This window comes from Pseudorca crassidens, chromosome 8 (genome assembly GCF_039906515.1).
Source record: "Pseudorca crassidens isolate mPseCra1 chromosome 8, mPseCra1.hap1, whole genome shotgun sequence".
NCBI classification, from domain to species: Eukaryota; Metazoa; Chordata; class Mammalia; order Artiodactyla; family Delphinidae; genus Pseudorca; species Pseudorca crassidens.
In genome coordinates, this window is record NC_090303.1 from 89,146,328 (window position 1) to 89,173,975 (window position 27,648).

Consider the following 27,648-nt stretch of genomic DNA (forward strand, 5'->3'; position numbering starts at 1 on the left):
CAGGAAATGAATCTTTATAAGACAGAGGCAGGCCTAAGTTTGCTTAGTGTATAATATGTCTATTCTTTCAGAATAATATGGAGATTTCTCCTTTAGTGAAGTCAATTGGAGTTGATTGTTTGTTTGTGAGACTTACAAAATTATATTCAGTTATACAATTAATGCAAAGACCTCTACTTGCAAAATAACCCAAGGTCATTTTATACTTACAACAAAAAATGATCTTGGCCCTTCCTGTAGATTAATCTCCCAATTAATTAATTAATCTCCCAAATCTCCCAATCTAAGTACTGAGTCATTAATAGCTCAGTATTTAGACCCAGGGGTCAGAGTTAAGTGCTGCATCTGAGAGGGGATACCTCTACAGCCTAACCAGAGGAGATGAGACATGTTGGGGGAAATACATGCATATTTCTTGATTCTTCATTGACTGTCTTTTCCTCTATGGTTTCATTATCACCATTTTAATTCAGGTTTCAAGAAACTCCAAACTTATTTCCATACTAGCTGGTCCCCTCAATCTTCCCAAACTATCATTTATATAAAAAAATCCTAACCCCCACTGTCTACTCCAAAGAATAAAGTATGAAATGGACATCCAAGGACATAATCAATACAACCCACTTCCCCAAACCCTCCCAGCCAGGCTTTTGAACATGCTCACTCATGAATTCAACTCGTGTGTTTCTGCTCAAACGGCTTTGCTCTTTCCCTGAGCAAGAGTGAGATGTCCTCACTCCTTTCTTTTGCTGGTTATCCGAATATTAACTCCTCTGAGAGCCAGTCTTCTCTGTGAAGCCTTTCCTGAGTACTGCAGCCCATCTAATCCACAAAGAGCAGAGCTCCTCCAGTCCACCCTTCATCCTTTCACCCTTGAGGAGACAGAGGTCTGCAGAGTTCGTGACTTGCCCAAAGTCACATGGCTAGTTAGGAGTGTCACCAGAACCTAAAATTGAGGTCTTTTCATTATGCAGCAACAGTTGTCTGAATTACTTAAACTAATCATGATAACAGACATTTTACTTATAATTTTTTTTGGATTGTTGATTAATTGTTCATAAGTATGTAACCTGCAAATGACAAAGTTCTTCCTGGGTTACTCTTTCCTTTCCAAGTAAAATTATTAGGGCCTCCACCTCCATATTTCTGGGAATCCCCAAGAAAGAGACAGAGTGGTGGGAATACCTATGTTTTTCCGTCACCTCTTGCTCCAAATTCCTGTCACCCTCTCACAGCTTTCCATCCCTTCCTGTCTTTCTCGGCTTCACCCTGAGCATGGAAAAATTCCTTTTTTCCTCATTCCTCAAAGCTATGTTGTTTAAAACAGACTCTGATGAATGGTTTGAAGCGGTAGAGGGACCTTACAGTATAGTCCAGACTGGATCACAGTTTAAAATGAAATATTTTAAATGAGAAGTTACATGAGACTCTGGTATATGAGAAAGAAATCAGCCTTTTAGCTCTTTGCCTTAATTCTCTCCCAAGCAACTTAGGGGTGGAGGTGTTGTTCACCTTTTACAGAAACAAAGAAAGGTCAAAGTACTTACATAAACAAAACAAAACAGTTTACAAGCAGCTCATGCAGCTCAATATCAAAAAAAAAAACAAACAACCCAATCCAGAAATGGGCAGAAGACCTAAATAGACATTTCTCCAAAGAAGATAAACGAATTGCCAACAAACACATGAAAGCATGCTCAACATCACTAATCATTAGAGAAATGCAAATCAAAACTACAATGAGGTATCACCTCATGTCATTCAGAATGGGCATCATCAAAAAATCTACAAACAACAAATGCTGGAGAAGGTGTGGAGAAAAGGGAACCCTCTTGCACTGTTGGGAGTGAAGTAAGTTGGAAAGAGAAAGACAAATACCGTATGCTAGCACATATATATGGAATAAAGAAAAAAAGGTCATGAAGAACCTAGGGGCAAGACAGGAATAAAGACGCAGACCTACTAGAGAATGGACTTGAGGACATGGGGAGGAGGAAGGGTAAGCAGTAACAAAGCAAGAGAGTGGCATGGACATATATACACTACCAAATGTAAGATAGATAGCTAGTGGGAAGCAGCCACAGAGCACAGGGAGATCAGCTCAGTGCTTTGTGACCACCTAGAGGGGTGGGATAGGGAGGATGGGAGCGAGGGAGACGCAAGAGGGAGGAGATATGGGGATATATGTATATGTATAGCTGATTCACTTTGTTATAAAGCAGAAACTAACACAACATTATAAAGCAATTATACTCCAATAAAGATGTTAAAAAAAAAAGATTTGTAAGAGGAAAAGGGATGAGGGTGTCCTGTTAGCTGCAGGGTTTTTGTAAACAAACAAACAAACAAAAACAAAAAACAAAAAAACAGTCATCTGCCCTAGACTTATGCCCCTAGTAACTCTAAGGCACAACAAACATTTTGACATTAGTTTTTCTTTAACTTGGTCCAGGTTGAATTTTTAGGCAGTGCTCCCTTCCTCAACGACCAAGGCAAATTTCAGGGGTCAGTGGGTATATTTTTCACCTTCAATTTCTGCATACATCGTTAGGAAAATAATCCAGCACTAGTATACAGAATGCAATGAGATTAGGAAGAGGATAGAAGCAGAACATGGGAGTTTGCTGACATTTACTGAGTGTTTTCTTCATGTCAGGTGCCATACTATTGCATGGTACCTCATTTAATTCCCACAACAGCCGTACAAAGTAGATGCTTTCCATTTTAACAGAGAAATTAAACAAACCGCAAAAGTCATCCAGCAAATAAGTGGCAGATCTGAAATTCAGACCCAGATCTGTCTGACTTTGTACATTTGCTCACACCTCAAAACAACTAAAGAAATTGCAGTGCCTGGCCAGATGACAATAGTAACGGTCTAGGCACAAAAGTATATGAACGAAAAAAACAATAGTGGGAATGGAAGCAAGGAAGCCCTCATGACTGAAACAGCCCAAGTAGAATCCTCAGATTTGATGACTATTCATTGTATTTGTGTTGAGAGAAGGGGTGAAATTTAAGATAATATTGATATCTATATCTGAGTACCAGAAGTAAGAAGAAGCAAGAATGTCAGTCAGAGATGTTACTTGAGGAAGATGTTGGTAAATCCACAATAGGAGATGGTGGAGGTGAATTTTCTTTCATCCTTTTTTCTGTTCGAAGCTACTTGATTTTACACACACTCAGAGGACCTTCTGCAGAATCTGAATTGGGTGTACCCAGTCACTGGGCCTTTATAACCCAAGAAGGGCAACGTGTTCAATATGCTATCATCCAGAGCCTTTTGGGGCAGCTTTTTCTCATTCATTTTGCCTTTGAGTGGGCAAAAGGGGCAGGTGTCTGATTTTTGTTACTGCATAAAAGTTGTTACAGTTTTGTTGATGTGAATGGATAAGCATTAGCATCTGAACGGCAACTACACGATGTCTAAACAGAGAACTCTGTGGCAATTTTCCTACTAAAAAGTTGTTAAGTTTGGCAATCCTCACTCTGTTCCAGTCAAACATTTTCTTAGCCATATTAGGTTATATGGAAATAAGCCAATATCACAGCTGGTGTATGAGTAGGTTTCTGTACCAAGACAGTTTTCTTGGGAGCCTTTTCTCCTGGTTTAAAAGGAATAGAGACAAACGTGACTCAGAGTATATTTTGAAATATGACTGGAAAGGAAAATAAAATCTTGCCAATCTCAAAATTATTAGGAATAGTAGTTGAGACCAAAATCAGGTTTTTAAGCTGGAAGACTTGGGAAGATTTGGGTATTTTTTTGTTTCTTATTGAAAGTCTGTATCAATTTATTAAAAGCCCAACCAAACTTATCACCGATGCAGAGGAGGATATCAGAACAAAATCACATTAGCTATCTCATGATTTTCCACTCTTGTGCTTATTACTCAGTCTCTAGGGTTAGAAATTCAGTTTGGGGCTTCCTTGGTAGCGCAGTGGTTAAGAATCCGCCTGCCAGTGCAGGTGACACGGGTTCGATCCCTGGTCCGGGAAGATCCCACATGCCGTGGAGCAACTAAGCCCATGTGCCACAACTACTGAGCCCGCATGCCACACCTACTGAGCCCATGTGCCACAACTACTGAAGCCCATGCACCTAGAGCCCGTGCTCTGCAACAAGAGAAGCCACCACAATGAGAAGCCTACACACCACAATGAAGAGTAGCCCCCGCTTGCTGCTACTAGAGAAGGCCCATGCACAGCAATGAAGACCCAATGCAGCCAAAAAATAAATAAATAAATTTAAAAAAAAAAGAAAAGAAATTCAGTGTTTGAGTTCTGGACCTGCTGCTTTACGAGTAATCGTAGACATTGGACTTAATTTCATTTTTGTCAAATGGAGATGGTATACTCTCTATCTCACAGCGTCCTTATGAGAATCAAATAAGATAATGCAAGGTTCAACTATTATGATGGGAAGCATATTCGTGTGCTTTCCATGCTTTCTCTTTCAAACCACTTTTAGAGGAAAGTGGTAGCAGCAGGTTATTTAACTGGTTGCTTTGGTATAGGTATCTGCCTTTCATTCAGAACTTACCATATTCTGCTTGACAGCTAATAAAAATTCACCCATATATTCTTTCATTTATTCAATTAATTGAACAGTTAGCCGATGACAAGCTCTTAATGAATATCCTCTTTGCAAATAGGCGATAAACCTGTAAAGTTTCCCTGACTGTCTTGTCACTAGTTATTCCTTTGAAATATTTTGACTGTTTCTTGTCCATTTGTTCATTTTATACATATTTGTTGAGTGATTACTATATCTTAGGTAATTGCAAAGTGCTAGGGGATCAGTGGTTTAAAAAATAAAGGCAGGGCTTCCCTGGTGGCGTAGTGGTTGAGAGTCCACCTGCCGATGCAGGGGACATGGGTTCGTGCCCCGATCCAGGAAGATCCCACATGCCGCGGAGCAGCTGGGCCCGTGAGCCATGGCCGCTGAGCCTGCGCATCCGGAGCCTGTGCTCCGCAACGGGAGAGGCCACAACAGTGAGAGGCCCGCGTGCCACAAAAATAAATAAATAAAGGCAGACATGCGTTCATGGAGCTTTCAACCTGGTAGGAAAGACAAACATTAAATAAACAGATATCCAAACATAAATGTCATTACAAATTGTAATTGTATATGAAGATAAATAACAGAGCCATGAAAGAGAATAACACAAAGGAAAACAATCTTAAAAATCTGTATATCTAATACAATAATTTTAATTTGCTATATCTTGGCAATAAATGGATAGGATACTTAAAGCTTTTAACATGTATCTTGTGCTTGTGCAATAACACAAAAATCAGTGTTTTGTGAGTATTGCAAGACCTTTGACTTTGAGGGTTTAAGGAAAACTAAGGATTATCCAAGTGAGAAATGTGCTGGTATTACTAAGGAAGGGTAGGGGAATCATTTTAGTCTTAGAAAACAGCATGACCCAAGGCTCTATGGCCTGCAAGACTTGGATCTATGCAAGATATTGAAAGAACGCTAGTGTGACCAGATCACAGAAATTGTGGTACCAGAGGAAACTGGAGATGTATGTTGGACCAGATCACAAACAAAAGTGTGGGTTGTGATAAATAATTGAATATATAATCTAACTGCACTATGAAGATATAGAGCTATTGTAAGCAGGGCAGTTATCTGATCAGATTAACGTTTTTAAAAAGATCATTATTTGCAGAAGGCCAGAAGATTCGAATAAAGAGACCAGTACGGCATCTCCTGAATGGCCCAGATGAGATAAAGTGGCTTGGATTAGAGTGGTAGCAACAATGGTGAAGATGAATGGACTGTTTCTAGTAAATATTCTGGAGGGAGGATCACTAGACTTAGTAATTTATTGCATGGGGAGTGGCAGAGAGTAGATGGTGAGGAAGAAATGTCTGGAGAGGCTCCCAAGTCAGGGCTCAAGCGGCCCAGTGAACGCTGGTGCCATTTTTGAAGATGGGAACAATTCAGGGATTATCAACTATGTTCAATTATATTCTTTTTCCAAAAGAAAAAGGAGCAGTTCTTGAATATTTTGTGAGTTGTGGAGAGGAAACAAAAGTGTAAAGTATAAACCCCACCTTCAGAGTACTTGCACCCTAAGCATTAAGCCCACTATTGACACTTCCTTACCAGACTTTCTCAAACCACCAGTGGCTCTCCTATGATGCTATGGCTTACCTCACTACTAGGACTTATTCCTTCTCTTCCCTTCTACTGTGTGTATCTACATCTAATGTGTTTGTTATAATAGTTTCATTTGCTACACTTTTGAATTATCTCATCTCTCAAGGCCCAAACTGGTTAATCTTGAAAATTAGGTTCTTAAAGACAACTTTTAGGGGGAGTTTTTCTATAATCTTGGCAGTGAATGGATGATACCAGAGGCCTTTACGATTTTGTCTTGCTATACTATTTGCTGTAACTCTACAAATATTTTGGTGACACTAATTACTGTCCCAACTTCTCCAGTTGGTGATTTGAAAACAAGAATTCACATAAAGAAAATGTGATCAATTTGATCCCTTGGAATCACCCTCTACATTACTTAGTAGTTAAAAACCAAGTGATCGAGATTTAAGGATAAAGATTTATGTACAAGAATGTCCATTACAGCATTATTTATAATAGCCCAAACTTGAAATATATGTCCAGTGATAGGGGAAAGATTATATAAACCATGACATTATTAATCATGTTAAATGAATGGTGTAGGAAAATATGTATAAGTGAAAAAGCTGAACACATAACATAATAAATTTGTTTTTAAAATAGGATCATATGTGTTAGTGAAGAAAACCAGAAGGAGATATATTTAAACTTTAAAGTAATCTTAGGGCGGGAGGGATTAAGAGACTTTAAGATTGTTTTCTACATATATTTCTAGATTTTCTAAATTTTCTATAATATAATGAAATTCATATTTACATATTCTCCATAATAAGATGTATAACTATATAGCTTTCAGAGATAGGTCTGACTTTACAGATTTAATGATCTGGAACCTTTTGCAATAGAGTAGAATAGAAACAAAAGTAGTCTTGAAAAGCATCAGTATTTCAGCCTGCCACTAAATAATTGATGAGTACTGCATGAGTTGCTATGGGGATGTAAATGGTATAAAAATGTGATTGCGGGCTTCCCTGGTGGCGCAGTTGTTGAGAGTCCGCCTGCCGATGCAGGGGACACGGGTTCGTGCCCCGGTCCGGGAAGATCCCACATGCCACGGAGCGGCTGGGCCCTGGCTGCTGAGCCTGCGCGTCCGGAGCCTGTGCTCCGCAACGGGAGAGGCCACAAAAGTGAGAGGCCTGCGTACCGCAAAAAAAAAAAAAAAAAAAAAAAAGTGATTGCTCACTCAGGGATCTTATGATCAAGTGCCTGCACTGCTGGATTTCCCTCTGGATTCAAACAGCCTAAAAGCATACTAAGGACAGCTTTTACTTTCATCTCTGAGCTTTTCCCTTTGAGGCACATCAGGAAATGAAAGGGCTCAGAGAGAGAGAAGAAAAAAAACACTGCCCAAACAACCTAAGTATCTGTGCAGCCTTGATACCATTTAAATTCTGGCTAAATTGAATGTTTTCCTCTCTCACACTTGTAGTATATTTCACATAATGTATTTATAGTTCTATCCAAGATTCTAGGATGGCATTTGTATGTAAGCTTAGTTGTTTTGAGTTACAGTCGTTATTTGTTTTTCATTCTTTAGCAGTGATTTGTCACAATCACATTTTATGTTCCAAACATGGAAGGATTGTTGTCTTGTCTCTGAAAAGTACATTTTCCTATGTTTTGCAGTTTTATATATATGTCAGCTCTATTCAGCTTATATGTGCCTTCGTAATACCAGAATTGCCATTTCAAAACAGAGAGAGCTGCCCGATGTGAAATTATTTGGTGGCAGTTGCCCAAAAGGTTTTGTTGAACTAATTTATCTTTTTCATTTAATTCAATCAACTCAGCTATAAATGTTGTCCCTGATGAGGCTTCTGTTGGTATTTTTGTTGGCATATGAATAAAGACAGATGCTATGTTTAAAAAATGGTGTTCTTTAAAGATAAATTTATTGTAGGATGTTAAATTTGAAATGTTGTATTAATGTGAAAATGGGTTTTATTGATCCATCTGTATCTTCACCCCATGCTCTGTTTGTTTAACCACACACAGGTTTTTAAAAGATAGCAGCCTGGGTTTAAGCTTGTGGCTATAACAGATTGACGCTGGGATATTGTCCACATGACCATCAACCATCGAATATAATTGCCAATAAAATTGTTAGTACCAGGCTTCAGCAAGATTCTGATTGTCCTCTTTGTATCCACTTTCAATCTGGTCCCAGAAAGAATGACACTGGATAATGAATCAAGATTTAGAAATGGAAAAGTTTGGACATCTGGAGACTTCATTTATTTATTCACTAACACATATTTACCGAGAAACTAATATGTGCTCAGAGCTGCGCAAGGCACTGGGGATACAGAAGTAAGGAAGATGTTAAGAGAGAGATCACATGTTAACAGTTCTTACCACAAAAAAAAATTGTAAAAAAAGAACTCAAGCCAAAAAACAACAAAAAAGTGAATAAGATATAAATAGATTAATATTTATTAATTTTCTCACTAGGGAGTTAGCTCTGTGAGGGCAGAAATCTTATCGCTGTCTGTCTCTGCTACATCCTTAGCAACTTCCACTTCTTAACTGGAAATAGAATCTCAAACTGGGCCTGATGTTTTGTCTCATGATATAGAAATAGAAGAAGAGCAGATCTCAAAATTTTTTTCTCCACGTGTCATGCCTGCGGAATGATATTCACAGGGAAGCCTCACTCATGGGAACACATATAGGAAAGACTTTTCTTCCACTCAAGAAAGATTCCAGGAATAAAGCTGAGTGAGAGGCAAGTTTATAGAAATAAGCTTGAATCCTTCCTAATGTTTTTAAAAAGAATAAATCACATGAAACCTCAAATATCTGATGGTACACTTCACAGGTAATGACGCTGTGATCGAGACTTCAAGTGGAAAGCCACTGTGGTGGGCCACCATACCTTGACAGATCTATTTTGATGTTCAAATGCTTTGGGGTTAGGATGGTTAATTGAAGGATTTATCAGTTGTAACACTCCCCCCACTATGTCATTACTGCAAAGACAGTGCAAATTGCAAGGGTCACAAAGAATCAGTTCTCAGGATTGTCATTTTGAACATTTTTATCTCATGATAGCAGTTGGGAATCAAATCAGTGGATTCATCTGTCTTCTAAAACTAAATATAGTGATTGATTTGTCTTAAAATAAAAAATAACCAGCTCCTGCTGAATGAACTTGGTTGTTAAGTAACCAACAAGAGGCAGAATGGTGTTCTGCAGAGAGAACAGATTTGGGGACCTGGATCTACTCACCACTAGCTGAGAGGCCTTGGGTAAACCATTTAACCTCTCCAGGACTCTCTAGGTCCCATTTATAAAATGTTGCCAATAATATTTGTCTTACTGATCTCCGGGCTTGACATGAAAATCATTTGGGAAAAGGAATGTGAAAGTTCTGTTCACTGTAAAATTGCTATCATTTGTATTCTTAACCCACTGGTGATACCACTAGTCACTTGGAAATCAGTCCACAAATGGCTGATCTCATTGATGATAGTAGCATAATTGCCCTGTGACCAACCCACTTCGTCCCTACCAAGCATTCCAGACATTTCAGTGCAGAAACAAGGTCTCTGGGAAAAAGTCAAAAGGAGACTGATCAGAGGAATTCCACTGGCCCTTCCCAGGGCCCTGTGCACAAAATGGTCCCCTGTGCATTGTTATTTTGCTGTGTTTGCCGATGTCCAGTTTCCAAGACCACAAACATTCTGATAACTGGGTGATGATGAGCAGAGACAGAGTGAGTGTGATGTTTTACCAGTTTTCTAGTGTAAAGGCCTCTGTATCTCATCCATGGGATTACAGCCTTCAGTGGCTACTCTTTGAGTTAAATACGCAAATAAATTATGCAGAGACTGATTTTTTTTAAATGCTGAGGAATGACATCAACCAGCAAATTTTTTTTCAAGGCTACACGCATTGATGGTTTTGCCTTTGTTACATGGATAAGACAAGGTGATTCTAGGTTCTGACCTGAGCCCACAGCCCTACCACTGTTCAGATTCCGTGTCAGAGTTTTGTGCTTCACAGTGACTGGATTAGGTCTCGGCACACAGCCCTGGCATGGAAGAGAAAGTTGGGCAGTGCTAGCTGGTTAGAAGGTAGAGAATAGGGACAGGATCATTCCACTTTCAGTGTTTGTGTTTTTGCTCATCTTAAGCAACTGGCCATAAAAAATATAGAGTATACAGCCCTGTTCTCAGGTACTTAAATTTTAATCAGTAGTCAAAGCTAACACTAGAAAAAGTTTTAGGAATACTTTAAACAAAGTACATATTATATAACAGAAACAAGAAAATCAATTCACTAAATCAATAAAGTGTGCTCAAATTTTCCACTGAGTTGACTGAACTGAATAAATAATCCAATTGCTTTGATTACCTGTAGTCTCAACCAGAAAGTACTGAATTAGGACATTGCTTCTTTGTGAATATCCAAAACTCCTGAGTACTGAGATTGTTGAAAAAAAACTGAGAGTCTGTTGGAACTAATGGGTTCAATTTATTTAAACTTACAATTATCAAACTTATTCTATATGCCTGAAGTTTACTGCACAGGAGATATATTTATAAGTTATTCCTCTTGCATAGCAAGGATGTAGGAAAATCAGAGCCCTCATACACTGCTGGTGGGAATATAAAATGGTGCACCCACTTTGGAAAAATGTCTCATGGTCTCTCAATTAAACATAGAATAATTACCATATGACCCTGCAATTCCACTCGTAGGTATATACCGAAGAGAAATGAGAACATATGTCTGCACAAAAACTTGTACACAAATGTTTATAGCAGCATTATTCACAATAGCCAAAAGATGGAAACAACCCAAATGCCCATCAACAAACGAAATGGATAAACAAATTGTGATATATCCATACAATGGAATATTATTTGGCCATAAAAAGGAATGAAATACTGATACATGCTACCATATGGATGAAGCTTGAAAACATTGTTCTAAGTGAAAGAACTCAGTCACAAAAGACCACATATCATATGATTCTATTCATATGAAATGTCCACAACAGGGAACTCTATAGGAATAAAATATAGATTTGTAGTTGCTTAGGGCTGGGAGATATAGGGGCTCTTTCAGCAGTGGAGGGAGGTGGCTAAAGGGTATAGGGATTTTTGGGGGGTGACGGAAAATGTTCTAAGATTGTGGTGATGATTGCACAACTCTGAATATACTAAAAACTATTGAATTATACACTTAAATAGATGAATTGTGTAGTAAGTGAACTATATCTTCATAACACTGTTATTTAAAAATAAAATAATACATGGTAAATAATATATATTCAATTAAAAAATAAAGAAGCCATACCTAACCATATAGGCAAAAGAGTGCCATGAAGACGATATCCTTTGGAAAATTTAATATACATAAAAATTAATTGTACCATTTATTATCACTCATTGGAACCCTAGCATTTAACAGTGCCTTACAAATAATACGAACAAACATCAGTGCTTGTTGATAATGATAATGATGGTGGGGTGGTGATGTTGACTTTCATGATGATGATGATGGTGACAGAGACAATTACGACTGCGTCTCCACAAGCTTCGGACATTTAAAAATATCTCCATTAGGTTTTTCCTGATGCGAGGCAGTTAAACCAAATTCCAGCTGCAGGCGCACCATGATTCTGTAAAGAGAAATGTTACATTTTTCTTAGGAGTCAATGGCTTGTATGTTTGTAGCCACAGGAAGCTTATCAAACACTGAGGTCAGCCACTTTCCCATGAGAAGTCCAGAAATTTCATAATACCATAAATTACTTTCACTTTCTGACTTGCTTTAGAGAAGTAGAGAACTTTTCATACAGCTTAAAAATAAACATCTGACCCTCACCCTGCCATGGACACATTCTTAATGCTTCTCTGATCAGAAAATATCTTACCTCTAAAAATCTATTCTGATTCTTTTATTAACAATTGAAAAATCTTGGCCAATGCAAACAGCATCATGGATTATTCTTAATTCAAAAACTGTCCAAGAAAAAATAGGAAAGGCTGCAGCAAATAGGCACGGTTTTAAGATATCAAAGCCCTTCTTTTGTACTATTATGTGATCTTGTTCTGTTCTAATAAGAATGTTTTTTCATCTTCATACTTGTGCAAAATTGGCTCCTCTGTGAACAAAAATATAAGCTATATCCTTGGCTTCCCATGAAATTTTAAGGGGAATTCAGAAAAATTTCCTTGGCTACCTTTGCTAGTCCTGGCCACCTACTAGAAATAAGCTAAGGGTTGATTCATTCTGCTTTCCAGATAGAGAATAATAAAGGAGGAGAAAAAGAGAGGAGTAATGTTCATTGGGGGCCTATAGCATTCTAGGTTATATGTTATCTCATTTATTCATTCATTCACTCACCAATAAACTTTTATGGAGCGTGTTATATGTCATGGAATTTGCTAAATGCTTGGGATAGAATTATGGGTAAGACCATGTCCTTGCCATCAAGAAGCCCATGCTCATACAATGACAGCCCGCTGTGGCAATGCCTCCATAGAGGCATTAACAAAAAACTACCTAGGCACAGAGGAGTAAAAACCCTTCAAGGCAGTTATTATTATCCTCATTTTTATTTTATTTTTATTTTTTTTTTGCGGTACGCGGGCCTCTCACTACTGTGGCCTCTCCGGTTGCGGAGCACAGGCTCCGGACGCGCAGGCTCAGCGGCCATGGCTCATGGGCCCAGCCGCTCCGCGGCATGTGGGATCTTCCCGGACCGGGGCACGGACCTGTGTCCCCTGCATCGGCAGGACTGTCAACCACTGCGCCCCCAGGGAAACCCCTATTATCCTCATTTTTAAATAAGTAACTGACATCACACAAAGAACTTCCCTAAGGTCATACCTCTGTTATGACCCCACAGCCTGTCTTCTTTCACAATTCCATGCTGCTTTCAAGGGAAAGACCTATGTCCAACCCAACTGAATAGTGTAAAGCTTTGTTAGCAACCCAGTGAATCTGTTTGTTGCAGAATGCCAAGAGAATTCTTACTTTCATTGGATAATTGACTTTTTCTTGAATTATAAGAGCAGTTTCTTTAGTCCCTCGCTTTATTTAGTCTGCCTGGTAGCTAAATTCCTAACATGGTATCCTATTAATACACCTTGTCTCTCTTATCTACTAGTTTATACAAATATCTGTGTATGGCCGTATGCATAATTCCATGATAATATGAAAAAATGCATCCTATGAAAATCAAAAGATTCTCCCACAGCTGTAAAAATTCACACTGAAATACAAGCAAACTATAGACAAGTGTTGCTCAAGATACACAGGTAAAAGCTTAAATGGAAACATACAGTTGAAACAAGTGAAGAGGAAACTTTGTGCAGTGCAAGCACTTAATGCACATGTGAGGCACTGGAGATAGATTTGGGAAGAGTGGTGTTTGAAAGTGAGGAGGGGAAATTGTGGTTAGTAAGCAAGGGGCTGAATGCACTGCGAGGTTTCACAACATCTTAAGATGATAAGTAGTCCCTGTATTTGAATAGCTTTGGTATGGGCCACTTGCAAAAACATTCAATATTTCCCTTCTAAGATATAGTAAGCCAAAATATATATGTGGAAAGTTCACTAAGTCATTGGTAAATAATCCAGTGTTGACTTTTAATTTAGAAATAACTGGCCAAATTGATCCCAGCCTTCCCGACTACAATTTTCCCCCTGCAGAGTACATTGATTTGTATTACCTTTTTGTTTTCTCTCATTGTTTGTCTTTCTTTTTATTATTTTATTTTCCTACTAGTGTAATATATGACTGGGAATATTGAATTTTCATGATTTTATGTATTTCGAGCCCATAAATTCCCTTTTGTTGTCATCTTTCCAGATTGAGGCTTCATCTTTTTCTGTTCACATTATTAACATAATCGTTTTATTGATGTGTAACATACAGAAAAGTGCACAAATCCCAGCTGTACAGCATGATGAATTTTCACAAAATGACCACAGTGATGTCGTCAGCACCCAGATCCAGAAACAGAACATTGCTTAGCACCCCAGGAGCCCCCCTCATGCCCCTTTCCACAGTCATGCCTCCTCCCCGCCACCCCTGGCCACTGCCCCAGGAGAACCATCATTCTGCTTCCTAACACCAAGTATTAGTTTTGTCTGTTTTTGAATTTAATATTAGTGTAATCCTATAGAATTTTTGTTTGGTGTCCGACTTCTGTTGTTTAAAATTGTGTTTCTGAGATTCATTGCCTGAGTGATACTTAGATTATCCTAATCTGCAATACAGTATTTCGTCGTGTGCCTACCACAGTTTATCCATTTTACTATTGATAGACACTGAGTTGATTTCCAGTATGTGGCTGTTGTGAATAGTTCTGGTATGAGCATTCCAGTTCACGTCTTCTGATGAATATATGCATGGATCTTTGCCGTGTATACACCGAGGAGTAAGATTTTGAGGTCTCCAGATCTGCAAATATTCAGCTTCAGCAAATACTGCCAAATAGCGCTATTTTACCCAAGTGATTGTACGAATTTACATTCCCGCAGCAGCGCATAAAAGTTATAGTTTCTCATCAAAACGTTGAATTGTCAGTCTTTTAAATTTTAGTTATTCTAGTGCTGTGGAATTTGAATTTGAATTTTTCTAATGATTAATGAGATTGAGCACTTTTTCATATGTCTGTTTGGCCATTTTAATATCCTCTTTTGTGAAGTACCTGTTAAAGTCTTTACTTATTTTCCTGTTGAGTCATCTATCTTTTTTATTGATTTGTGGGAATTCTTTGTATATTAGGTACAAATCCTTTGTCAGATACATGTTTTACTAATATATACTTTCTCAGTCTGTGACTTGCCTTTTCACTTTCTTTATGGTCCTTAATTTTAATGCAATACAGTTTATCAATTTTATTCCTTTATGGTTAATAATTTATACATCTTGTTTACAAAATCTTTGCGTATCCCAAGATCATGGAGGTACCTTCTTTTTTCTGAGAGCTTTAATGTGTAAGTTTTCACATTTAGATCTACAGTCAATCTGGAACTGGGGGAGGGGAGAGTATGATGTTAAATAAAAGTCAAGATTTGGTTTTCTGTTTGTCCATGTGGATGTCCAACTGAGGTGCTAGGTGACGTTACTTTCCTCCAAATTGAGTTACTCTATCTTCTGGTAGTTTGATAGAGTTGGGGAAGTTCACTTTAGTTGAATTAGGGCTGAGGTGATTTGAAACTCATCTGCCATTTTGTACAACTCCATCGACCTTAGTTTGCCCCTTCCCAACGGATGAACTCTACAAAGGTCTAACTGAGACTGTATCCCAAGACCCTTTCCTCTTTTCTTTCCTTGCTTCCATTTTTTATCAAAGTGTAATTTATATACAGTAAAATTTACTCTTTTTAGTATACAGTTCTGTAAGTTTTGACAATACAAATAGTTGTGTAACTTCCATCACAATTAAGATATTGATATATCAACTCCAGAATGGTTCTTCCTTCTTGAACTTTGAGTTTTCCCTACTTAGTTCCATGAGACTGCAGAAAACTCTGCTGTGCTTTTCAGAAACATTCTGCTTAGTTTCCTATTCTCTTATATACTCTTCTCCTTTCTACTTCAAGTGTTCACTCATGGAAAGAGCTTTGGAGTCAAACAAATCTGGGCTGCAATGTCAACTCTGCTACTTGTTAACTATGTAACAGTGAATCTGAATCCGTCTCCTTACTTTCAAATAGGACACTAAGAACAACTATTTTCACAGTTTTCTTTTTAATTAGATAACAGATATCAAGTACCTTGCACATAGTAGGTATTCAACAGATTATAGATATCATTATGTGATACATTATCCTTTCTCTCAGAGCTATAAAATATACTCATCTCTTAGAAATAATGGAGAAGAGGTAGGGTAGGTGGTCCCTGGAAAGCAGTACCTTTCTCTGGGAAACCCATTAGATGCTGAAAAGGGTGAACATGATTGAACTTATTTTATTCACAACCATAACAAGGTCATTCACAGATACTGAGACATATACAATACATTTTTTCCCTTAAAAGGCCATAGAATTCTACATAAACCATCTGAATTGGAGGGATCTTAAAAATCTATTCCAAATGCTTCATGTTACAGATGAAAAAATTGAGGGGCCAAGAGTGCTTAAATGACTTGGTCAAGGTCAATTCACTCATTAGTATTTACTTAAATTACCCAAATTCCCTGAGATCACATATTTATTCTCTTCTAAAATACTCCTAGCTCCCATATTCAGCTATAAATGCAAAACAGAGACAATTCACAAGAGACAATTATTAATGTTTTATTGTTACTGACACATTTTGACTAAAACCCATAGATCTATTTTTAAATATTTTATTTCAATTATCCCTACACAAGTTATGTGACTTCCTGCCAACTAAGACTGAAATAGCTTCTTACCATTCCTTTCCCATTCCAAGGATTATATCCTGTAGTGTTTCATTCTTCTATTATTAAGAAATATTCTGCCTTATCCTCCAATGCACAAGACTGAAAGGAACTCATGTAAACCCACAGAAGGCAGCTCTCTTCAGGTTTACCAAGTGAACAGGAGCACAGGGGGACCTCTATCGTTCTGGACACTGGATGTACAGGTGACCAGGTATATCCCTGGCACTCTGCTCTATGGGTAGGGACAGATTACCAGCACCTCTACCACACTCATGCTTTCTGGCAAAGGTGGTACTTTGAGAATAATTTTTTGGTAAGTCCCTTTGTTCAGCACATCTTTCAGCATTGTGTGTTCTGCTAATACACAGATAAGCTTGAATCCCATATGGACTGAACAACTTGGAAGAGTTTCATGATCACAGAGCACACGGTCATCTCATAAAACCCTCTACCTCACACTAGGGTTCTCAAGGGCTCCTCCAGGAACACTCTTCACATGAGTGACTCTTTCTTAGAAATATATTTTCAGCCTAGATATCTCCTCTTCAGAGACACCATCCCTCACCATTCAGTGGCCCTCTATCACATCACGCTCTTTTATTTACTCACTATTGGAAACATGTATGCTATCTGTACTTCATCAAAATGTAAGCTCCATGAAAGCAGAGTCCTTGCTCCTCCCTGTGTGTCTCATCCTGGCTTAGAGAACTCACTCAATGAATAAATGAATGTGGACATGTATCCTTCCCATACACCCATCAGGCTGGGTCAGCCCCTGGATTTGAATACTGGCTTCATTACTTGCTAGCTGGGTGAATTTAGGCAAATGTCTTAAACACAACAAACTTCTCAGTGCTTCTCCTAAGTTAAGAACATGTATCTCACTAGGTTGTAGTAATAAATGAGATAGATGTGTGCAAGGAGCTTAGCACAGGGCCTGGCACTAAAAGCCCTTATTACACAGTAGTTATTAATATCTCCATAATGAGAGCAGGGCATGTTATAGAAGAGTCATGGGGGATTTTTTAGTATAAATATTCATGTTCAAATCAAAGGATCCTAGCTCGACTGTACAAGGCAAAATTATAAATTAATGAAAACCTGGTTCTTCTTGCTGACTCCATAAAGTTATTCATTTTTATAAAGGATCCCTAATTTAACCTTTGCAATAACTCCCTGTTATAGTAAGTTATCATTTGAGACCCTCCCCTTTATCCAATACCTTGGTGCCCGTTTGAAAAATGGCATCTTTCTGTGAACGCTTGTGTTAAGTTTTTTTTTTTTTTTTGCGGTACGTGGGCCTCTCACTGCTGAGGCCCCTCCCGCCACGGAGCACAGGCTGCGGACGTGCAGGCTCAGCGGCCATGGCTCACGGGCCCAGCCACTCCGCGGCATGTGGGATCTTCCCGGACCTGGGCACAAACCCGTGTCCCCTGCATCGGCAGGCGGACTCTCAACCACCGCGCCACCAGGGAAGCCCTGGTAGGAATTTTAAAGTAGAATTGTCACCACTTTTTTCAAGTATGTACTGTCAATATTTTTCCATTTGTGTAACCTAGGAAGGGGCTAGTTTCTGTTTGTCATGCTACTGAATGGCTTTAGGTAGATGTTTCCTAAGGGTTTTAAGAAAATCCCTCCTCTTGGAGGACTAGAAAGCTTATTGAAAGGAGAGAAATTCCTCCTTCCTTTTTTATTACACCTTGATTCTCCCATAGTGAATGCTTTCATATAAAACCCAAATTTCCCCACATGCCTGAGAAGATAGTTCAATCAAAGGAGCAATAAATAGCACCTGGCTGTTTGCCACTGGCTGGGAAGGGGACTGCGGTAGGGAAACGGGCTCATTTACCTCACACCGTCCAGCTGTCTCTCCCAGCCCCTCGTCCTTCATCTCGGGTCATTCCTTTCCTAACTATGTCTGGTCTAGACTTAGCTTTGCCTGCAGAGAATTTCAGGAACTGCCTCTGAGCCAGGTCAGTCAGAATCTATGTGTTGGGTACTGAATAAAAAGCTTAAAGGGATCCAGTGAGTAATGGTTCGCCCAGGCATCTATTTGAAGTTGCAAGGTCGCTGACAGTAGAGAAAAATCTTAAAACAAGGAGTGAGAGCTTCATCACCTTTCTGTCCTTCCATTGTAAATCTGAAAATAGAAAGTATATCTGAAGACAAACTCTACACTTAGTCACTTTGCTATTCACTTTATGGTTTCTCTCAGAAGCCTTTTTATCTCTTTCTCACTAACAAGGTAGTTCATAAACATATGCAGAGACTCTACAGACCAAACAAAAAATTTTCCCCTGATCCCTGATTTCTTTATTTTTTCTTTATTCATTCCCAATTTTAAAAATAAAAACACTGAGGGAATTGGGACCAGGGAAAGGGAAACCAGGCAGATAAACACTGACTCTGCCAGAGGGTTTGAGGAAGGTACTGTGAATTCTTTTCCCTGCAAGTTTAAATCTCTTGGTTTGTTCGTTTACAATCCAGGCGAATAACTCCTTGCTTTCTTCTAGTCTATGCCTTAGTTGAAGCCTGAGAGTCAAGAATGGGAGGCCTATGTGGGATGGGTACTATAATCTACATCAGCAACTGAATGTAGGGAGCTTCTTTGAAGGTGCAAATTCCTGGGCACCTCTCTGGAGGTCATGTCATATTTTTTAAAACAGCTCTCCCAGAAGATTTTGATAGGTGGCCAGCCTAAGAACCTCTGTTCTAGGGGGACAGTACACCATAAGTGCCATGAAGCCAGGTACGATGGTTATTTGTTCATTGGCATATCCCCAATATGTTCCTGGCACATAGAGAAGAGCAGGGCTTAGAGCGGAGCCCTCTCACTTGACCCTCACATGTGCCCAGGGCTCAGTGATTTGGAAAAGAATGCTGCATCCTTATCTCAGTGACTCTCAACCTGGCAGCACTGTAGATTCACCAGGGACAGTTGAGAAACACATATGCCTGGGTCCCAGCCCCCCAGATCCTGATTAGGTTGAGCTAGGTACTCTAGATGCATGACAATACAACAGTTGTTTGGACGAGTGCATTTGGGGCAAGTAGGAAGAGGTGGTTGAGGTTGGTGGAGGGGAGCTGAAGACAGCCTGAGTGAGTGCTCAGGAATAAGGAAATGGATGGCACCTTGGCTTGCTGGCCAATTTACAGGCCCTCAAGGTTCCCCAATCCCTAGTTTGCAAACCAGCCTTCGTCAGATGGATACAAACCATAGATAACATGCTAGGCAGGTTTTTGTTTTGTTTTTTACCTGTGAAAACTGAAATGAGAATCTAGGAATCCAGGATCAATTTCCAGCAGTGTGATTCCAAGCCAGTCCCTTAAACTCTATGAACTTCTATTTTCTTCCAATGCGAAATGGCAAAGGGTGGGGTGGGGGAAAGCAAGGTATGTTCTTAAGGTCCACTTGAGCCCATTATTCTACTAAATGAAAGGCAAACGTTAAAACCCAGAGTTGCATTTTCCATTAGCATCCCTTGTTACATCGTGTTGGGGCAGGTTTAGGGGTGTGATGGTGATTTACTGTCCCAGGTAATTATTTCTTTGGCCCTTCTTATATTTAATATTTATTGCTGTGTTTCAAGTGCAAGAGAGTTAACTCTAGATTATCTACCAATACTTTTCTATAATTATTTGTAATCCTCCAGAGCCTCCTCTTCTACCTGTTAGCCAAGTTCCTGACAATCAACAGCAGAAAACTTTGGACAAATGTTCCAAAAAGACTTTGAGAGTCTGAGGCTTAGAAGGTTTTGAGTGTGAGCTTAGAGAAGGCAGTGTCTCTGACTATGTTCTGAAGCCTGTTGTCTTTGATCGTTGGCATTGGTAGTACTCCCTGCTTTGTACTAACTATACCACCTTCTCCCCTCCATTATTTAGAAGAATTCAGGGACTGACTCTGTAATAATGGTATTTGTTTTCTTTAAAATGCAAATGCACAATATCTATTTATATCTGTGCTTTATTTCCCCTTTACGGTCCTAACCAACAACAGTACCTGAGGAAGAAATTGTATTTTAAAATATGTAGTTCCACGTTAACTAAAGTGTATTCCACTTATGTTTCCATCCTCCTTTTATACCATGTATCATTAAAAAGTTTCAAGATCATCCAATCGAATTCATAGGGATTGGTGATCAACCAGAGGTTCACAAGTGGACATCTGATTGCTTAGCTGTGAGTAGAGTTTATGTGCTCTTACTGGGGAGGGGCTCTGATCTTAGCAGTTACATGGCCTCTCTGCCTGATTTTCTAAATTCTTGCACCTAAAGATGCATTGTGCGGAACCAAGCTTTCTGCTATGCTCCTCAGAGTTTACTTACCAAGTAATCTAACAAGTTTGGAAGGAATTGTTTTCCTGCTTTGTAATCTGATTTTTTGCTTTATTTTTAATTTTTTCCTGCATATATAATGTCTTAAGCAAAACTGTCCCCAATCAATAATGAAGTTCTCACTTCCCAAGAAGAATGTTGCTGACTTGAGAGAATAGAGAGATGATGAGTCAGTCTTCAGGGTGAGGAAGCTCACCTTTGAACAGACACCGATGATTTCAGGAGGAAATACCCCTCACTCTCAGCAAATCCTGCCTACCTGGGAGAACTTCCACCAGCAGAAGGTCTACCTGGGGAACAGAAAGAGGGGATTTCAGAAGGTAGATGGAGAAGCTAAAGGAAACTTCACTCATTCGCAATTTTTCCAAGGTTGGCTCTAGTAGGGAGAAAAGTTTTGCTATGGCTGCCATAGCAAAATACCACAGACTGGGTACATAGCAGATTTATTTTCTCACAGTTCTGGAGGCTGGAAGTTCAAGATCAAGGTGTCAGCAGGTTTGGTTTCTTCTAAGGCCTCTATTCTTGGTCATCTTTTCCTGTGTCTTCACATGGGCATCCCACTGCCAGCACACATGTTTGGTGCCTCTCTCTCTCTCTCCAACATTTCCTCTTCTTAGAAGGGCAACAATCATATCAGACTAAGACCTACCCTAATGACTTCATCTTAACTTCATCACCTCTTTAATGATCTGGTCTTCAAATTTAGTTATATTCTAAGGTACTAGGGGTTAGGACTTCAACATATGCATTTGGGGGGAACACAATTCAGTCCATAATACCCCATCATCTTTTTTTCTCAGTATGCTGATTTTTAGTTTGTTGCACATGGACTGTTCTCCGATTCTCCTCTCCTGAACTCCCTTAGCATTTAATCACTCTTAAAATATTTGGTTTTCCTACAGTGTGTTGTAGCCCTTTGTGCACATCTCTCATTTCCCTGTTACATTATATAATTTTTGAAGTTGAAGAGTGTGCCTTTTACATCTTTGGCAGGACTAGAGGAGGTTTTGTAAATGGTAAGCACTTAATAGTACTTATTAAATGACTGAATGAATACATGAATGGATAGATGAGAAGATGCAGTCTCTGAATCTATAATTTATTTGCTTTAAGACTACCTCCAAATGATGATTATTAGTGGTGCATTCTCCTCACTTGCTGCCTGCCCCCTGGCCCCCCAGAGGTGGAAATAAGTCAAAGCTGGAGAGAGGGACTGAAAGAAAGATATGATTAATTGATGGCAGGAGACTTACCTCGCTCCTCAAAGAGTTAGGAGACAGTAAATAGCATGAACCTGCTCCAGATACAGTCACTCTTCTGTGAGAACACTGGGGCGCCAAGAGGGAAGGACAATGAGTTTAGATTGGGACTTGCTAATTTAAGGGCCTGTGAGACAGCCAAGGGTGTGTGTCTAGAAAACAAGGGATATGCAAGTCTGAAGCCCAGGTGAGAACTAGAGATAGAGATTTTCACAGTCATAACCTATACATAGGAATTAAAACCATGAGAGTGGATGACGCCACCCAGAAAGATTGTGGAGGGAGAGGAGCAGTGGTTTAAAAATGCACCAGAAATTGCATGTAGAAAGTTTTCCTGCTAAATAACAGGAGAGGGACCCTCCCAAGAGGAAGAAATCTAAATGCTACTTCTAATGAGGGTTTGTAAGAACATGTGTATTAGCTAATGTGGATATCTATCTATTTCTCTCTCCACTTATTCCTTTGGTCCTATTTTATTCCTCCTTCTGTCCTCTCCTTTAGGGGCTATGCCCCAAACCATTCCTGTGGGGCTTGCCCTACCCAGCTTCGCTCCCCTCTAGCTAACTTCACGCATGAGCATGTGTTTGACTCCCCAGCTGCATGCGCAGGGATGTCATACATCAACACTTTCCTTTAGGACCATTTTCTTTATCACAGTCAGAGCTGATCAGACTGCACAGTGGGGGAACCCCAGGATTAGACTCCTTAATGTCCAAAGAGACAGAAGGCCGGTCCTTTTTAGGGTCAGGAGGCTGGGACTCCGTTGCCATGGAACATCATCTTGTCCAGACAGTCAGTAAAGGACTTAGTCGGGGGGAGTGTACCTCCTTTGCACTGAACGCCCTCCTTAGTCCATTGTTCCCTGCTGGTCACCCCATACCTCCTGTGCCCTCAAGAAGGCATTGGTGGTATTTTCGTGTTTCATGCCCAGGCCAGAATGGGGGCTAATGAGGCATGGAGAGGCCAGTCCATGAGTTGTGGTGGCCATAACAAACTTCTCCTCTCTGGGCCCCACTATCAAATGTCATTTCTAATCGGGCCATGTTTACCCCAGCACTGAATTTCCCAATTTTTTCCTGCTGAGTTTGATGCAAACAAAATGGGGAAAGCTATTCATTAATTTCTCTTTTATTTTCTAAGGTGTCATTTCTTTTCCTTGCTTGTTTTTCTTTCTCCATTGGTTCTCTTTCTTTAGCAGAAACCCTTGATCTTTCTTTGGATTGTCTGATTATTAGCGGAAGAGGCCATCAGAGGTCTGTAAGTTTCCTCCTCCTCTGCATACTCCCTTCCATTTCTTAAAAATGAACTTTGAGATATCAGATTTTTTCAAGTACCCCTCACTTCCATACTTTCCTCTTGATATTCTTCAAGTTGCCAGGAAAAAGATGCCATTTTTCGCTCAGTTACCTAAAATGCCAATGACACCTGTGTCAGTGATTTTTACATAAATTGCTGTTTGTATAAAATAAGAAAGGAGAAATTCTGAAGTCAAGAGAAAACAGCGCTGCAATCCATGAATGGCCTAGTGGGGTGTTCCAAGTGAATGGTGGCCAGTGGCCAGCAGAGGTGCCTCCTGACTGTGTTTCATTAATTTCAGTCAGCCATAGAATTTGGAGAGAAAGATAATTTTCCTATGAGCATGTAAAAGAAGTGCTTTGAGTTGTAAGCACCTAGCAGGCTTTGCCCTGTTTTAGAACAGCATAAATGGGTGTTTTTATAACCACTGTGGGCCAATATTTTTGGAGTCAGTGGAAGCTCCAGATGGAATAGAAAGAGAAGGGTTTTTTCCCTTCCTCTTTTCTTGAGTTTTGCAGAACAATCCTCCCTGGACACCCTTGACAAAGTGTTCGGTCTCCTGTTTAGTTCAATGTGCCCATACTTGTTATAGCAGGATCTGAAGGGGGTCTTTCTTACACTAATAGTCTTTTCTACAGATTTCTGGTAGTGACTGTAGAATGAGGCTCACATGTGAAAAGATCTTGAATCCGCCTCATCTCACCCTGAGAAGACTTCTCTCAGGTCCTTGTCATGGGGTATAAAGAGGAAAATGCACTGTGAGCCCAAGTGTGGTTAGGAATTGAGGGGACACAAGGAACATGGATTCTCATGGTCTTCCCAATTCTGGAAACTTTCATGATAAGGAAGGTAAGAGGACATTCCAGCATCACCATGTGCAGATTTTGTAATTTTGGCCAAGTGATGGTGTTTCCTTGGCCAGGGAACTGCACCTGGCATTAAAGCCTTAATTGCACCATGGAGAACACCTTCCTGCCTAGCACAGCTATTGATGGAAAGAGGTTGTGTCAGGGTGGGCAAGCCAAGATCAGGGCACAGATAGCAGGGAGAAAAACCAACAGTGGTGCCAGGAGCTCTTGTCTAGAACTCCTTTCCAGACTTTGATTTCAAAAAGCATGAGTGAGTACGCAGTAAAGAGGAAAAACTGATCCTGCTAATTAGCATTCAAACAAAACTATCAAAAGCCTGAAGTTCTAACTGTGACAGGGTTTGTACAGTTCAAGGACACAGACTCAGCTACGTCCAGACTTTGCTTTGGGACGTTCAACAAAACAAAGCTGTAAACATCTTGCACTAGTCCACGCAGCAGTTCTCCAATAGGATTTAAAGGCTCAATCTGGGGGGAAAAGACTGAGACATTTTCCTTCCTACTATTCTCTGTATCCCAAATCCAACTTAATGCCAAATTAAATCTAGGTTTTTTTTTAAATCGACTTTTACTGGAGGAAAAGGCAGAGCTGCATTCCCTGAAACAGCTATTTTAAGGCCCAACTTATTATTTGGGGGTTTTTCTCCTTCTTTTTGCTAATTCAAAACAAAATGTCTATCATTCATGCTAACACCAGCCTTTAAGAGCTGGAGACAAATGGAGTCTGAATATTCACGCCAGCGTGGTACAAATGAGCTGTGATTTCAGGATACTGGCTGTTTCTCTGACGGGAAAAGAGAGGTTGACTAGTTTAATATCTTTGGCTGAAAACACTTTGTTCAAGAGGGATGGAGACGGCCAACATTAATAGCGAGTCCTGTTATTTAATGACCAAGAATGACATACTGTGGAATGGGGCATCCTGAGTTTGGGGAAAAGTGTGTTTATCATATCCAGAGGATGCAGAGAAGGAGTGAATACAAACATGCGGTGGTCCTGATGGAAGGAGCTCTTCTAAAAGCATTTTCTCCAAGTTCTTCAAAGAATTCCTCCAATAAGTGTATTATACCCATGATTGTGAATCTGATTCCATCACAGACTGACAAGATTTATAAACATAAAGACATTTGTTATAATGAGAGACTCTGGGGACATATCTACTGCCTCCCCCAGATTGCTGGCTAATGGTTTAGAAGTAAAACGTGCAGTTGTAAGTTGGGGTTGATGGAGGAGGCTTGTGACCCCTTTAGCACCATCTGTCCTTTCTCTTGTTCCTCAAACACACATATTCAGGTCACTTATTAATTTATTCACTCTACAGCTATATATTGAATTGGAACTTCTCCATCCAGGGCTGTATTAGATCTGGGCTGCATTGACAATTCTGGTGTTCCTCCATTCCTTCCTATAAAATGGACTCTTTTTTTTTTTTTTTATTCAATGCAATGAAAATTTAGTGACTCAGATAATATATTCATTGACGTAAATTGTGATTTCTGATACTTTATTTTTCATTGTCCTCATCTTGACAAAGAATCATAATATTTTACATTTCTCTGCCCTCTCATCCACCCATCATTCTAATTATGTGGTTTATAGGCAAAACACTGCAGTGTTTTGTAATTCTGCTTTTCTGAAAATCTCTTTGAAGAATGATGCTTAATAGCTCCCTTCCTTATTTGTTTCCTAAATTCTGGTTTTCATGAAGAACTTTTTAGGGGGTGAACGTAACTGTAGTATCAAAATAATTGAAAATTAAGAGCCAAGTAAGGGTTTGTGGCATTTTTATTGGAATGCTCATAAGAATCAAAGGTGAGAGACCCAAGGAGAGTCACCATGAAACCAGTGGCCCTTAAGCCACAGGGCCCCTCACTTGAACAGACCTCTGCCACACCCCTGCCTAATTTTTTACATTTAACATTGCATTCTCTTTCTTAAAGGCCTCCCAAGTAATTTTCAGGTCCTACAATATCTGAGTCTGCCCTAAGATTGACACAAACATATAATCTTGGATGATTTTGCTTCCTGTCTAAAACTAATTAAATGAAAAAGCAAAGAAATAGTCAAAGTGTGAAGTGATGTAATTTATTTTTTTAAGGTTTTAGGACAAATTCAGCTTATTTTCTAAAGTGAACCTCGCTTAAATGAAATAATAGATCAGTTTGCCAAAGCCCAAATGAATATAAACAGGAGATTGATTTTTATTTCACTAATAAACGTCAAATATGGACTCACCCTAACATCAAGCAAGCCAGATCCTCCTGGCAGGAAACAGCTTCTAGTCAGGGGCATTTGTAGAGGAGCATAGATCCTTCAGGGAGTCACATGATCATTTCATCAACGGGGTTCTCGCCATAAGCTACCTCGTAAATATTATGCATTTACAGGTCTTGTGAGACGTAGCATAGTGTTGTGATTAAAAGCACAGACTCTAGGGCTAGGCTGCCTGGATGTAAATCCTAGCTCTACTATTTGCTAGCTCTGTGACCTTGGGCAAATGACACACCTGCTCTGGGCCTTAGTCTTTCTATCTGTAAACTGGAGACAATAAGGATTGTTATAAAGATTTAAACTGATATTTATAAAGTTCTTAGAACTGTGCTGGGTACGTAGTGCGTGCTCTATAACCATTGGCTAACTAAATAAGCTCCATCTAGAGTGCACTAATATGAACTCACTTGTAAGTTTATTCTTGTAAGTCCTCACAGCGCCTAGCCTGACACATGATAGCCATTAAGGAAGGACTGTATAAATCAGGGGTCACAAACCAGCAGCCTGAGGCCCACACTGACCTGCAAATGTGCTTCCTTTGCCCGGCATGATTTTCTTAAAATTTTGAATTTGAATTCTTTTAGGGATGCATGCATCCTCCATTTCTCCGTAGGCCACCACTCCCCAAGTTTGTCATCCCTGGTGTAAATGAGTGAACACGTAATACATGAGCACTGCTACAGTTAGCGGCAGCTCTATGGCTCAGTGGAGTAGGCAGGTGGAACCAATGAGCCATTTCCACTCCCTGAGGCCCTACCTGATTAGTCTACCCATTCCTATTTATATACTAGATGTCACAGAACAGAAATAGAAAATGGGATAATTTGAATAAGTACCTTCATGAAGCAGAGATGTGCACTGCCTAATATCACAAGATCATTTTCATCACAGACGGAGTTAACAAAGGCAATGTCAGCCATGGCCAGCTAGGTTATGCTGCGGTCAGGGACAACTCAAAATTTCAGTGACTTAAACAACAAAGGTTGGTCACACATGCTTTCTCTGTAACCCTGGATAGGCTGGAGTCTCTGGTCCACATCATTGCCATCCTTACTTGGGGACCCCGGCTGAGAGCTGCTAT

At 39.6% G+C, this 27,648-nt stretch overlaps 1 protein-coding gene across 7 annotated transcripts in view; it reads left to right on the forward strand.

Moving 5' to 3' along the window:
- CALD1 (caldesmon 1) overlaps positions 1-27,648 on the forward strand; it is a 181,670-nt gene that overhangs the window by 45,279 nt on the left and 108,743 nt on the right. Inside the window, exon 1 of one of the 7 annotated variants that reach the window (XM_067747067.1) lies at positions 20,622-20,718. The exons of the other annotated variants lie outside the window; for them this stretch is intronic. The gene's annotated coding sequence lies outside the window, so the exon portion shown is untranslated. Of the gene's footprint in view, positions 1-20,621; positions 20,719-27,648 lie in introns of those variants that run through there. 7 annotated transcript variants of the gene reach the window in all.